At 42.3% G+C, this 13,049-nt stretch overlaps 1 protein-coding gene across 1 annotated transcript in view; it reads right to left on the minus strand.

Moving 5' to 3' along the window:
- PCMTD1 (protein-L-isoaspartate (D-aspartate) O-methyltransferase domain containing 1) overlaps positions 1–13,049 on the minus strand; it is a 93,558-nt gene that overhangs the window by 63,541 nt on the left and 16,968 nt on the right. The gene's annotated exons all lie outside the window — the stretch shown is intronic.

Consider the following 13,049-nt stretch of genomic DNA (forward strand, 5'->3'; position numbering starts at 1 on the left):
CATCCGAAAAAAGTATTCATCTGTGGTCATCTGTGTTCCTACAGGATAGGCCATCAATATGCAATCAGTTAGTCAATGCACAGCAGTGGTATAAGGAGGAAATCAGAAATCACTATTACAGTGTCTGGAGAATAAATACAGTAAGGAGCACAAAGGGGCGCAACCGGCACTGCGTGCAGCACATAGGGAGGGACGCAACCGGCACTGCGTGCAGCACATAGGGAGGGACGCAACCGGCACTGCGTGCAGCACATAGGGAGGGACGCAACCGGCACTGCGTGCAGCACATAGGGAGGGGGGCAACCGGCACTGAGTGCAGCACATAGGGAGGGGGGCAACCGGCACTGAGTGCAGCACATAGGGAGGGGGGCAACCGGCATTGTGTTCAGCACATAGGGAGGGGGGCAACCGGCACTGCGTGCAGCACATAGGGAGGGGGGCAACCGGCACTGCGTGCAGCACATAGGGAGGGGGGGGGTGTCACACGTTCGTAGATCGGGTTGATTATGCCAAATGATACTCCGATCAAACTCTGATCAGAGCTTGTCAGAATTTTAGCATAGTGTGATCAGATTCTCTCGGATGAGAGAACCGCACCACATTGTGAGGAGCAGATGGAGAAATTTTGTTCTCCATTGTTTCAGTCCGCGGAAATCGGACAGCACTCAGATGTCATCTGAGTGTAGTCCGATGCTTCCAAGCATCATTGACTTGAATGGGTCAGAGGCTTACAATTTCAGAGTGAAACTCAAATCTCGCATACATTCAGACAGATTGTCAGTGTGTGTAAAAAAAAAAAAAAAAAAAAAAAATGGTCCTCAACACTGCCCCATTGAATAACATTAGTCTGAGTGCTATCCGATAAAAAAAATCGGATAGAACTTGTCAGATTTATACAGTCGTGTGACCCTGACCTCAGAGCGTTTTACACACCCATAAAATTACTATTGAGCTCTGACACCAATGTTTGCCCATGCATATTGCTCAAATTTCTATTATTGATCCGATCAAGAAGTAACTCTATAAAAAAAAGAGTATATACACCGCACCTTTTCTTTTTACTTTGTACCCGAGCTTATCGTCAGAGGTAAATTATATATTGTTAGTCTGCCTGAAATCGCCAATAGAGTCAGTAGTCTCAGTTCACATCATGTTTAAATCCATCTACTTTAAGATGTAGAATAAGAAGTCTTTATTTAAAGGTGTTGGTCAACTACTCAGAAAACCCTTTCTCAAATGCTAGATTCCCCAGTGCAAAATAAAAACATGCTATACTCACCTCTGATTCCAGCTACGTTGGCTCGGGGTATTACTTGACGTTGTTATGTCACATGAGCCCCGCAGCTCATCAGCAGCCACTTCTCTCTCACTTCCTTAGGACAAAATTGACATCTGTAGAAAGAGCGGCTGCTGCTCTATTACATCAGAAAGAATGAAGTGGCTGCAGAGCTTACGTGGCATAAGAACGTCACATGAGCTCTGATGCCGATATTGTTGGAAGCAGATAAGAGTATTAGCAGATATTACTTTAGGAGAAGAAACATAGCAATTGAGAAGGGGTTGTCTCAGTAGTGCACATATTTTTTGTTGGATACTGTTTTATGGTGCAAGATGCAGATTTTTATTGGCCAAAAGAATGACAGTAATCATACAACAGATATTTTATTTCCTATTTGTTGGCGTACAAACTTGGACCAAGGGAGTGGGGGAAGAAGTGTAATGGATTAAAGATATTAGGAAATAAATAATACAGCGCTGTACCATGGCGGCCCTGTAATGGGTGTGAAATAACAGAAGCTAGACCATTTTCTAACAACCAAAGAAACACATTAAATTGAAAGTTTTCAAATTAAATACGGGAACAGACATTTCCCAGAAGAGACTAAAGTTTAATCACAGGCTTAGTATTTGGGAAAAAAAACACAAGCTATTCAGAACTGTAAATCAGCTTAGACTCACAATGTAAAAAGCCTGAACAAAATTAATAAACTAGCATATACAATGGATTACAATAAAGAGACTGAACGTATTGAATGCTTAACACACATTAAAAGAGCATGCCAGACAAGTGGAAACCGATAACTGATCGATTTGAGATCTGTTGATCCCATGCTGATTTCTCCCTGCCTCTGCTACTACATACACATGGTATGTTTTTCAACTAACAACTACTACCCCCCCCCCCCACTCTTATTTATGACCTTGTTTACTTGGCCATTGAATATCCTGCATCTGGCTCAGCCTCAATCAGTTGATCAAGATGAGCACAGACCACTCTCCTCTGGTTCACACCTCAATGCATTCTGTAGCAAATATATTGTGAGCAAGGAGTCTGCTATAGACTTGCCTGCAGTGCATCGCCTTAAGTGTGTTGCTTAAGTGTAGAAATATGAATTATACCTGAATTGAACTGAAGGTAATTGGATACTTAGTCACAGTAAACAATGTTTGTGTTTGTTTTCACTCTCACCCCCTTAATCCTTCACTTTTTCCTTCACCTAGTAAGGAACTGGTCATCACTCCCTCCATCCTCCCCATTCATCTCACTTCCTCCTCAGAATCATTCCTCAAAATTCAATCCTTTGTCTCCAAACACAGGCAGCCACCTCACGTGTTCTCCTGCTCCCACCTACTAACACTTTCTCTGCTCCTCCTCACAGCTAGCGATATCTCCCCAAATCCTGGCCTTCCTCCTCACCACATCCCCACAGTCATCTCCACCTCCTATCCACAATCTATCACACACTCTCACAACCCTTCTAACCTCATACACATCTGCCCAGCTCCTGCTTCCCCAGTCCCACTAACAGGAGCTCTATGGAACGCTCGCTCCGTCTGCAACAAACTTTCCTACATCCATGATCTTTTCATCACTAACAAACTTTCCTTCCTCGGCATCACTGAAACCTGGCTCACCACCTCTGACACGGACTCTCCAGCTGCACTTTCGTACGGTGGATTCCATCTTTCCCACACCCCTCACCCCATTGGAAAGCATGGTGGAGGAGTAGGTTTTGTCCTGCCAGATAACTGCTCCTTCACCCAAATCCCACTGCCACCCTTCATTACTCTCCCCTCTTTTGAGGTGCACTGAGTGCGCATCTACTCCCCCTCCAAATGGCCATCATTTACCACGCCCCAGGGCTAGCCACCACCTTCTTAGATCATTTCACCACCTGGCTACTTCATTTCCTTTCCACTGACATCCTCAGTATCATCATGGGCGAGTTCAACATTCCCATCGACACTTCCCTCTTAGCTACCTCTAAGCTTCTTTCCCTCACTTCCTCCTTCGGCCTTGCTCAATGGTCTTCCCAGCCCCTCACAAAGATGGTCACACTCTTGACCTCATCTTCACCAGCCTCGGTTCCCTATCTAATGGAAAAACCTCAGCACTCAGATTAGATAAAGTGAAAGAAATTTTAATGCAGTCCAAAAATTAAATAAATGACAAACGTTTTGGTCAAACCGACCTTCATCAGTACAACAGACTGCCTGGGTTCGGCCCCTACTCAAGCACCGACTAAACAGCTGTGCAGCGATTTTTTTCTGTTCCCTATCTAACCTCTCTAACTCACCTTTCCCACTTTCTGACCACAACCTACTTATATGCTCTACTCTCTCCTCTCCAGGACCACAATCCCCAACCCACAAACTTGCACACCCTCGCAGAAATCTTAAACACCTTGACCTACACTCACGCTCTGTATCCCTTCTTCCTCTTACAGACATTAGTTCCTTACATGATGCAAATGTTGCTGCAGCTTTATACAACATCACAACAGCTGTAGCTCTCAATTCGGTCGCCCACCTCACACATACCAAAGCTCGCACAATCAACAGGCAACCCTGGATCACCAGCCTAACCAAAGAACTGCGACGGGCCTCCAAGGTTGCTGAGCGTAGATGCAAAAGGTCCCACTCCAAAGACCACTTCATCGCATTCAAACAGTCCCTCACTACCTTCAAGTCCACATTCAGTGCAGCAAAACATTCAGCTCATCTCTCATATCACTAAACAGCTATTCAACACTTTCAATTCTCTCCTCCATCCCCCAGCGCCTCCTCCATCTCATCTCAGCTGAAGACTTTGCCTAATTTTTCAAGCAGAAGAGTGACACCATCAGACAAAGCGTTTGCCTAAAGTCCCCCCAGCCCCTCCTCACATCTACTCAATCCTCCTTCTCCAAAACGACTGAAGATCAACTTTCCTCTTTACGTTCCAAATAACACCTCACCACCTGTGAACTTGACCCAATGCCGTACCACCTCATCCCAAACCTTACCACTATCTTCATCCCAACCCTAACCCACCTTTTCAACCTGTCACTAACAACTGGTGTCTTCCCCTCATGCTTCAAACATGCCTCGATCACACCCATCCTCCAAAAGCCCACCCATCCTCTGACAAGCTACTGCCTCATATCCCTTCTCTCCTATGCCTCAAAACTACTGGAACGTGTCCACTATGAACTGCCCTCCCACCTCTCCTCCTGCTCTCTCTTTGACCGCCTCCAACTGCACCATTCTACTGAAACTGCCCTGACTAAAGTCACCAACGACCTACTAACCGCCAAATCCATGCGACACTACTCTGTCCTCCTCCTCCTAGACCTATCATCTGCCTTCGACACAGTGGACCATTCCCTCTTACTACAGACTCTTTCATCTCTCGGCATCATAGACTTAGCCCTATCTTGGATCTCTTCATGCCTAAAAGACAGGACATTCAGTGTGTCCCACTCACACACCACCTCCTCATCTCGCCCCGTCTGTCAGTGTCCCCCAAGGTTCAGTTCTAGGATCCCTGCTCTTCTCCATCTACACCTTCGGCCTAGGACAGCTCATAGAGTCTCACGGCTTTCAGTATCACCTCTATGCTGATGACACACAGATCTACCTCTCTGGACCCGATATCTCCTCCCTACTAATCAAAATCCCACAATGTCTGTCCGCTATTTCATCCTTCTCTGCTCAATTTCTAAAACTTAAGATGGATAAAACAGAATTCATCATCTTTCCACCATCTCATTAAACCTCCCCCCCCATCAGACCTATCAACGTCAATGGCTGCTCAATCTCCCCAGTCCCGCAAGATCGCTGCCTTGGGGTAACTCTGGACGCTGATCTCTCCTTCAAACCACATATCCAAGCCCTTTCCACTTCCTGCCGACTCCAACTCAAAAATATCTCCCGGATTCGCACATTCCTCAACCACGAATCTGCAAAAACACTAGTGCATGCCCTCATCATCTCCCGCCTCGACTACTGCAACCTTCTACTCTGTGGCCTCCCTTCCAACACGCTCGCACCCCTCCAATCTATCCTAAACTCTGCTGCCCAACTAATCCACCAGTCCCCTCGCTATTCCTCAGCCTCTCCTCTCTTACATTCCCTTCACTGGCTCCCCATTGTCCAGAGACTCCAGTTCAAAACCCTAACCATGACATATAAAGCCATCCAGAATCTGTTTCCTCCATACATCTGTGACCTAGTCTCCTGACACATATCTGCACGCAACCTCACAAGATCTCCTGCTCTACTCCCCTCTTCCCACAATCGCATACAAGACTTCTCCTGTTAATCCCCCCCTACTCTGGAACTCTCTACCCCAACATATCAGACTCTCGCCTGCCGTGGAAACCTTCAAAAGAAACCTAAAGACCCACCTCTTCCGACAAGCCTACAACCTGCAGTAACCATCACTGCACAATACCGCTGCTCTACCCTCACCTACTGTATCCTCACCCAACCCTAGAAGACTGAGCCCTCGCGGGCAGGGTCCTCGCTCCTCCTGTACCAGTCGCCATCACATTTTGTTCAAGATTATTGTAATTATTTTTGTATGTATACCCCCTTTCACATGTAAAGCGCCATGGAATAAATGGCGCTATAATAATAATCCGCTTCAAATGTTTTAATGACCCTGTCTACTTAATGAAAAGCAGATGTACCCCTCATGGCCCTGGCTAATATATTGGACTAACAAAGGCTTTGGCCACAACACAGGCCGCCTGTCAAAGAACATTATGTGCTACTGCTCCAACGTGGAATAATACAGGTGAATGGGGTACTGCTAACCGTAATTAAGTAATTTGCAAAACACCAAACCCAGTCGGATTTTTTGTGGCTCGCTTGTCTAAATACCCTAGTAGTTGCAATGCCACATATACATACACTGATGTAGCAGTGGCATATAGTGGCCTCTTTTGCAACCAAAGTCGTTGTTCAGCCAAAGCCTAAAACAGTTTCAAAACACTCTGACATCATCCTTATTGATCTGAAAACCACCTATAGAACAGCTCGGTTCTGCTATGCTTGGCATGATCACGTTCTGAAGATCCTCATGAACAACAAATGAAATGGGGATTTTGTAATTAGTAATGAATATTGGCCAAACAGTGGGTTGTAGTCACTACTTTCAAATGGTCATCCATACACAGTAAATACAAATTATCTTCCTGTTTATTAGGGGAGATTGGGAAATATAAGGCCACATTGTACGTAAGAAATATATTATAATAATAATACACGATCCCATCCCTTTGATCATTTGATTTGGATGTACATTTGAACAGAAGGAACCATATAAAAGAAACCCTATGTGCTTTTCTAATACTGTCATTGCAGCACTGAAAGAGCACCCTAGCACTTAAACTGGAAGAAATTGGAAGCTAAAAGTGCAATTCAGAACCCACAGCCAGCTCCACTGCAGTGCTTAAAAGCTCATTTGAAAAAAAATTGGAAAGAGCTTGTAAGCACTAGATGCTTGGCCACCGCAACAATGGACAATTCCCTAGCACACAAGTTATAAACAAAAAATACAACTGATTATCATGGAACAGAGGGAAATTTTAAGACAAAAAAAAAAAACATAATACCCATCATTAAAGATGGATGTAACCCTTTAAAGGATTAGCCGGAGCTTGTGAGGAAAAAAAAACCTTCTGATGCTTTTAGAAGGGCCAATAACTGGTAAATGAACACTCATTAACATCAGATCATCTAAATAGGTTGGTAATCGCCCCAAAAAACTTAACAAATCACAATGATTTTCCCGGCATAAAAATCATTGTGTAAACAGGACAGGTGTTGCAGAGAATAAAGATATTCTATGTGAGCAGAAAAAATATTTTCCCGATCCTTCTGTGAACCATAAAGTGCAGCTGGCTGGTCTAAACAGATTATTAAATTACCACCTACGCAACCAACAGTCGTGATTGACACTTCCAATGCTCATCTGTTTGTTAAATCCTACAGCCCCAATGCTCTGGTGGTTCCGGTCAGTATTTGCTTACTGGTCAGTATTTGTTTACTACACCAATCCACTATTGGGAGAAGCCTGGCCAGTGGTGAGAGCATAAACATCCATGCGACCGCTACAGGCAATCACTGAATACAGAATGTCACTTCTTTCAGAGTTTTTCACCAGTTGGAAGTAATGGGTAGTGAAAAAACACCTAGTGTGAACATAGCAATCAGGTTTTGCTGCATTTAGTGAAAATAAGCAAGTACAACAGTATGTGAAACACATGTATTTTTGTGATTTTACCATCTTGCCTTTGTCACCTAGATGGTAGTTTGTATTAGTAGCCTTTAATTAAATTAGTGATGTGTAAGTGTAAACATTGGCTCACCTAGGTGTGAGATTGAACAATACCTGTGGCCCAGGGAGGTGTGAAATTGGACAATGCCTGTGCAACTGAATGGCAGACCATAGTATGAAAGTAAACAGTGTCATACAAACTCAATGCACTGCCAGTGTCTTAGTTAAACTATTCCTGAACAATTCACCTTCCTCACTGTTACATTTGAAATTCTGGTTAATATGGTTTCACATATGTCTTGCATTGGTGACCGGTGTTCATGCTTCTGTGGTGGAAGCAAAACTGAGCTTTGGGATCCTGAAAAACGCACTAAAACCTGCGTTTTTGATGCAGCTTCTTTCCTGCCAAGACATGAGGTTTTGCTGCAGAAAAAAAAAAAATGCTGAAAAAAACACAATGTGTGAACATAGCCTAAAGATGCAGGACGCTCATCCCCTCTGTGGATTCTCTCACTCTCCCCATGTGAGCAGAGGATACTATTCTCCATGGCAATAAACTGAAAACAGAAAAATTGAAACAAAGAAGATTGGAAATTCCCATTGTAATTTCCCAGAAGGGAATTTTTCAGACCGGGTCACTGCTTATAATGGGAAATGAATAACCCATGAGACAATGCTGGGCCTGTGCACAACAGTATTAAAGGGGTTGTCTGGCAGTGATATTTATTTATGCTTTAATTATGAGTGGTTAATGTGATACTCTATTATGTCGGCCTATTTATTATACATTTGATTAAATATTATACTATATGAAATATTAGGTCGTATGGTTAGTATAGTCTAATATATTACTATAGTACTATTTGTGGCAATATATGGCTCATCATGCATCAGCCTGTTTTGACATATAAAAACTGTATGTATTTTGTTCCTATATGTTGTGAAATTAATTCAAATAATATAATTAATACCTTATTTATTTGGAATAGTTTATAGGATTTTTGTTTTATTATTAACTCCTAAATTAGGAATGTTTCTTTTTGTATATAGGTTTGATGAAATCATAAAGTCTACAGTCATACTTTGTGTCCACAGAATCGAGAGTATGGTATACAAACATGATTAGCAGGCTAGATGTGTTCACCTTCTCTCAATAGAGGAAAGTTGACAGAAGCGGTATGAGATTAATTGGCATGTAACCGGTAGTATTCAAATTGCACAAGTTATAACCACCCACCAACATGTGGAATATGGGGGAATCATGACAGTGTGTGTATTGCACACTATCACTTTTCATTTCTGCCAAAAAAAAAAGCAAATACAAAAAAAAAGCAAAATGAAGAAGGTCCTTTCTGCTAGTGCAGAAAAGACCTTCTGACTTGAGCGTTGTGATTGGCCCATGCGATCACAGGTATGCACTAGCAGAAAGGACCTTCCTGTTAGAGCGTTGCGATTGCTCCATGGAACCACTCACGTCACTCTATCCGTTTATGCACATAGGCTATATATATAGAAGGCATTTGTGGCCGGCCACCATTAGTGTTTGTGTACCTTCCCCTGATGACGCTGTGTAAACTGTAAAACATGACTTATTTTAATAGTTTGCCCTGTTTTGCTTATAAACTTTGGCACCCGGGATGCCATTGATTTAGGAATAACATCAAATTAGCAAACTGGGGACCCAGCAATTTTAATTGGTTTATTTCTACACCCTCCTTTATATATATTTAAAGGGAATCTGTCACCCCTGGGAGATATCAGACCTCTACAATGGGCATACAGGTTATAGAAAAGTAAATCTATACATACCTGTATGGCCCATAGTAGAGGTTTGATTGCAGAGAAATGTGCTTTTATCAAATCGGTTTTGCACATGCTTGGCGTCCCCCGGATGCCAAGAAATCCCCGCCTATCTTCTTAGTAATCCCCGGAATCTCCGCCTATGTGCTTATTTATCATATTGCATCCCTCCTCTGCACGTCACAGAGCCCTGTGACGTGCACTGTTCTCCCTCAGTTCCAGGCGCATGCGGCCGCTCACAGAGCGCGCTTTGTTTCCACCCAGCCGCCTTTGTCAGTGCACTGCGCCGCAGGGTTCTACTGCGCAGGCGCCGGAGAGTCACTGTGATAGTAGAGGTCTGATATCTCCCAGGGGGTGACAGATTCCCTTTAATAAAAGCTAAGTTTTAGATCATGTTAGTGAGGGTTCTCCCCTTTTTGTATGTATTGTAGAATCCCTCCTAGGACTGTATGTACCCCACTTGTTTTTCACGTTGAGTTCAGGGCTCTGTAGAGGCCATAGCATCACTTCTAGAACTTATTGTTCTTTACACAGAAGATCGTTCTTAACCACTTCGCGCCAGAGCCTGTTTTTGCCTTCGTGACCGGGCCAATTTTTTCAATTCTGACCACTGCCAGTTTATGAAGTAATTACCCTGGAACGCTTCAACGTATTCCCCTGATTCTGAGATTGTTTTTTCGTGACATATTGTACTTCATGATAGTGGTAAAATTTCTTCGATATCACTTGCGTTTATTTGTGAAAAAATCGGAAATTTGGCGAAAATTTTGAAAATTTTGCAATTTTCAAACTTTGAATTTTCATGCCCTTAAATCAGAGAGATATGTCACACAAAATAGTTAATAAATAACATTTCCCACATGTCTACTTTACATCAGCACAATTTTGGAACCCAAATTTTTTTTTGTTAGGGAGCTATAAGGGTTAAAAGTTGACCAGCGATTTCTCATTTTTCCAACAAAATTTACAAAAACATTTTTTTAGGGACCACATCATATTTGAAGTCACTTTGAGGGGTCTTTATGACAGAAAATACCCAAAAGTGACACCATTCTAAAAACTGCACCCCTCAAGGTGCTCAAAACCACATTCAAGAACTTTATTAACCCTTCAGGTGCTTCACAGGAATTTTTGGAATGTGGAAGAAAAAAATTAACATTTAACTTTTTTCACAAAAATGTTACTTTAGACCCAATTTTTTTATTTTCACAGGGGTAACATGAAAAAATGGACCCCAAATTTTTTTGTGCAATTTCTCTTGAGCGTGCTGATACCCCATATGTGGAGGCAAATTACTGTTTGGGCACATGGCAGGGTTTGAAAGGGAAGGAGCGCCATTAGACTTTTTGAATGTAAAATTTGTTTGAATAATTAGCGGACGCCATGTCACATTTGGGGAGCCCCTAATGTGCCTAAACAGCGGAAACCCCCCACAAGTGCCACCATTTTGGAAACTAGACCCCTTAGGGAACTTATCTAGATGTGTGGTGAGCACCTTGAACCCCAAGGTGCTTCACAGAAGTTTATAATATTGAGCTGTAAAAATAAAATTTTCACATTTTTCCCACAAAACCGTTTTTCATCCCTTAATTTTGCATTATCATAAGGGTAATAGGATAAATTGCACCATGAAATTTGTTATGCAATTTCTCCTGAACACGCTGATACCCCATATGTGGAGGCAAATTACTGTTTGGGCACATGGCAGGGTTTGAAAGGGAAGGAGCGCCATTTGACTTTTTGAATGTAAAATTTGTTTGAATAATTAGCGGACGCCATGTCACATTTGGGGAGCCCCTAATGTGCCTAAACAGCGGAAACCCCAAGTGCCACCATTTTGGAAACTAGACCCCTTAGGGAACTTATCTAGATGTGTGGTGAGCACCTTGCACCCCCAGCTGCTTCACAGAAGTTTATAATATTGAGCCGTAAAAATAAAATTTTCACATTTTTCCCATAAAAAATGTTTTTCATTCCCTAATTTTGCATTATCATAAGGGTAACAGGATAAATTGCACCATGAAATTTGTTGTACAATTTCTCCTGAGTACGCCGATACCCCATATGTGGGGGAAAACCACTGTTTTGGTGTACGGCAGGGTTCGGAAGAGAAAGAAGCACTATGTTGGCTGGGATAGGCAGCAGACACCATGTCACATTTGAAGAGTCGCTGACATGCCAAAACAGCAGAAACCCCCACAAGTGACCCCATTTTGTAAACTACACCTCTCAAGGAATTCATCTAGGGAAGTAGTGAGCATTTTTTAATTTTTAAATTTATACCATTGGGCAGTGAAAAAAGCATAATTATATTTTTACCACAAAAAAATGTTTTACCCTCAGATTTTACATTTTCACACAGGGCAATGGGTAAAAATGGTGCCGAAATGTGTCACACAATTTCTTCTAAAAGTGTCAATACCCCATATGTGGCTGTATCGTACCACTTAGCCATACGGTGAGATTTGAGGGGGAAGGAGCGCTATTTGACAATTGGAGAACAAATTATTGTAGAACAGGCATTTGGATTTGGGAGCACAAAATTTTCTGAATTTCTTTTGGGGGTCAAGGACAATTTTGCTTTTCCAGAGTCTTTCTGCTACCAGTAACTTGGAAGTCCCTTATATTTTTAACAGATGATGGACCTGAGTGGGGACTAGCTTTTGTTGAGGACTGAGCTGAAGCTTTTATTGGGAACATTTTACGTAACATTTATCCGGCGCTCTAGGCTGAGCACTTACATCGGGGTTTCCATCTAATTTTCCAAGTGATGTAATTCAGATGAAACCCCTGCAGGATCCATTCACTGTAATGAGGCAGCAGAGTTACTCTGGACTCCGTCTGGCCTCTGTTTAGTGGTGTCCTTTTTTTCAGAAGTGCACAAAACTGTGGCCAACCGCACTTTTATGCACGCCTAAAACAAATGACACCGTGGGATCCCAGGCTAGACGGCATCCACAGTGGCCTATATCTGCCTCATTACAGGGAATCTTCCATCATGGGTTCTGGCTGAATCACGTATTTCAGAGATTTACACGGAAACTCTGGTGTAAGTGCTCAGCGCAGAGCACAGGATAAATGTGAGCAGAGCCTTACTGGGATCTTTGGGAGACATAATAAACAAATCAGTAGCAGGTGAATAATATTTGTTTTATTTATTTTTTATGCCGTTCCTAGTGTGATATAACTGATTAGATTACTTTATTCTTCGGGTCGGTGCGATTACAGAGATACCAGATTTATATCGGGTTTTTATGACTGACAGCTGTCACACACTAAAATACGCTTTTTTTGCAAAATCTAGTTTTTGCATCACCATATTTTGAGAGCTATAATTTTTCCATATTTCGGCCGATAGAGTCATGTGACGGCTTGTTTTTTGCGGGACGAGTTGAAATTTTTATTGGAACCATTTTTGGGCATGTGACATTTTTTGATCGCTTTCTATTCCGTTTTTTGGGAGGTAAAGTTAACAAAAACAAACACTTCAGGAATTGTTTTTTGAGTTTTTTTTATGCCGTTCTGCGTGTGGTAAAAGTGATCAGGCAGCGTTATTCTTCGGGTCAGTACGTTTACAGCGATACTACACTTACTGTATTTTTTTCATGTTTTGGCGCTTTTACACAATAAAACAATTTTATAGAAAAAAAAATATTTTTTTTGCATTGCTTTATTCTGAGCGCTATAACTTTTTTATTTTTTG

Source organism: Phyllobates terribilis, unplaced genomic scaffold (genome assembly GCF_046119375.1).
Source record: "Phyllobates terribilis strain yellow unplaced genomic scaffold, ASM4611937v1 Scaffold_4__5_contigs__length_816908805, whole genome shotgun sequence".
Lineage (NCBI taxonomy): Eukaryota > Metazoa > Chordata > Amphibia > Anura > Dendrobatidae > Phyllobates > Phyllobates terribilis.